This window comes from Halyomorpha halys, unplaced genomic scaffold, assembly GCF_000696795.3.
Source record: "Halyomorpha halys isolate HHAL.00 unplaced genomic scaffold, Hhal_1.1 Scaffold421.1, whole genome shotgun sequence".
Classification (NCBI taxonomy): Eukaryota; Metazoa; Arthropoda; class Insecta; order Hemiptera; family Pentatomidae; genus Halyomorpha; species Halyomorpha halys.
The window spans coordinates 1,202,768-1,205,487 of NW_027109834.1; the positions used below are offsets into that span (position 1 = coordinate 1,202,768).

At 34.9% G+C, this 2,720-nt stretch overlaps 1 protein-coding gene and 1 long non-coding RNA gene across 5 annotated transcripts in view; one reads left to right on the plus strand and one right to left on the minus strand.

Annotated features, from left to right (window-relative positions):
- LOC106682525 (monocarboxylate transporter 9) overlaps positions 1-2,720 on the plus strand; it is a 252,106-nt gene that overhangs the window by 137,301 nt on the left and 112,085 nt on the right. The window lies entirely within an intron of this gene.
- Positions 1-2,720, minus strand: part of LOC136795904 (uncharacterized) — a 16,927-nt gene that overhangs the window by 11,212 nt on the left and 2,995 nt on the right. Inside the window, exon 2 of the long non-coding RNA XR_010843619.1 lies at positions 1,456-1,578. This is a non-coding gene — a long non-coding RNA (uncharacterized lncRNA). The remainder of the gene's footprint in view (positions 1-1,455; positions 1,579-2,720) is intronic.

The following is a 2,720-nucleotide window of genomic DNA, read 5'->3' on the forward strand; positions in this document are numbered from 1 at the left end:
ATCAACCACTCGATGACTCTGTTGTATGGTAGAATGAGATGTTCTAAATCCAAACTGGTGATCAGGAATAACATGATATGAGTCAAGGATTGGGTAGAGGCGTTTTAATAAGAGTTTTTCTAGGATTTTGCCCATAATGGGCAGTAGCGAAATAGGACGAATAATTAAAATTAAATATTTTTTTGTTTTTGTGTTTTTTTGCTAACCGCATCCTTCTCCACTTACTAATCTATGGTCAACTATCTACACTTCATTGTGGATTGATTAGATTGGTTTAATCTACGACTTCCATTATTTTAAACTAGTTTTTCATAAGAATATTTTTTCATTTATTTTACTTTTTTTAAAATGAGAACATAATTTGTTATATCCACACTAATATTTTATTTTCATATCTGTTGTAAATGACAAATGTATTTTAGTCATTTTATGCATATTTTCTAAATATAAATATGTTGTTTATTTTAGAACAAGGAGAAAATACATACATTAAAAGTCTGTATAATGCTGTTTAGCTCTTAGCCACTGATTATAAATAAAACTCTGAATTAATGATTTTTCTCTATCCTATTTGGGTAAGATCATGATCATGATATAAAATACAGATAATAATGTTATACATATTTTACTGGCTCTTCAGGGAAATTACCCCTGCGCCATGACCTGGTAGGTGGAAAGGCACTGTCCCCTTGGTAAATGTACTCGCTGATGAAAGGGGTTTGGTCTCTGCAGTCTATTATATTGTTTTCGAGGGTAAGAAAAAAAAAATACGATAGCTGGACATATTGGTTATATGTGTATATAACATACCATGACATAAAGAGAAGGAAACATACTGGACATTGAAACCAGGCATGAAGCAGTCCAAGCTCTTTATTGAAATATCAGAGGAAAAAGGCAAAATTTTACCCTAACCTTACTAGAAATGAACTGCGGACGATAACAGGACTCCTCACTGGTCACTGGCCCTTAAAATATCATCTTAAGAAGATGAGGCTGGTGGAGGATTCCACCTGCCGTCTATGTATGGAAGATGAAGAAAAGGCACAGCACATTCTGTGTGAATCTGAAGCCCTTGCCTTTCGAAGACTGGAGTATTTGGGACAGGACAGAATGGAACCTGAAGACATTACTAGACCAGCATAGGAATCATATGGGATATCTAGTGTAAAATAGAGGTAACTCACAAAAGATCCAACTGGGTCGCAGTGAGGAAGGGATGTCCGACCCTCAGTGTAATAATAATAATTATAATAATAATATCTGTGTATATTAAAGTATATGTATATAATGAATTGGGGAAAAAATCTGTTAGTCGAGCGTGATTCTGACAAAATCACCTCCTTACACAACCGTTGATTTATTAACACGTTACTCCTTAATGAGTACCGAAACATGACCCTTAATGGTTTGTAGCGGTACAGATATTATATGATATATATTTTGGTTTCTTACTTCCATTTAATTACATTAGGAAAACCGTTTTTCTTTATTCAAAGGTCAAGTAACGATATCTCTTTCAGTTGGTATTTACTCGTTCTAATTAGATGTTCAATTTTCCTTTGATCTGTGCCTTTGCTGAAATAAACTCTAATTAGTGTTGAAAGTAATTAATACAGTTTCGTAAAAAGGAAAGAAATATAAAGGCGAAGAAAGAACTCCTTGTAATTTTTATCCCAAGGAAGAAGATAAAATAAAAATAAAAGTTGTTTAAGATTAAATATTTAAAACCTTTAAAATTTAATGCTTCTAAGTAGTCTCAAGAATTAAAGATTTCATGAAAAATAACAAGCTAACCCTTAAGATTTAGGTACTATCTCTTGACTTAAGTACAGGATAACATAGATGGGGTGGCCCAAACTCACGTTGCTGCAAACCGTGGTGCCCTGGCTCCATAGCTCCATAGACCATACCTCTATAACAAAGCCAATCTTTTTAGAACATTAACATATCGGTCTAGATTAACGGATTATAGCTGTTCAGGATAAGTAGGAGTAAGATGACCTACAATCTTTTCCAAACCTTCGGGTGGCTATTGAATATCTTTAAAAAAAAAAAAACGCTTTGTCGCATTGAAATACAGAAGATTGGACCAGCACTTCCACCGGTCTGTATGAATTGTCTCCGGTATTCTGACGGCCTTACAAACTCGTGGGGAGGTGGAGAGAAGAACTGTGGCTTTCCGTCATGATTGGTCTCTCATCTTATTATTGACCACGCTCAGCGCTACTTAAAGATCTACCTTAAGTACTTTAACCCACCCTATATAATATAATCTTATAAAAATGAAATAATAATCATTGAAAATCAATCACCATATCAACATCAAACTAACTCAAACTTATGCAAGGTTAGCAATGCTATATCCTATCCTAAACAGAAATTTTAAACTAAAACCAGAAACAACTGTTCTTATATTTAAAATAATTCTCAGGCCACTGCTGATGTACGGCTGTGAAGTCTGGGGAGCGGCATCCTTTACGAAAAGGAATAAACTACAATCTGTTCAAAATAAAGTACTATGAATCGCAGTTAATGCTCGTTGGTTCATAAGAAATAACCAATTGCATCGCGAATTACAAATGGAGTCAATAGAGGATTACATCAAAAAACGGTTCATGAAGTTCCACTCCCAGTTGCCGACAGTTAAAGGAGCAGTGACCTACAACCTGGGAAAGTCAACCTCAACCCGAAGACTGAAGCCCAGACTGCTGCAGGAC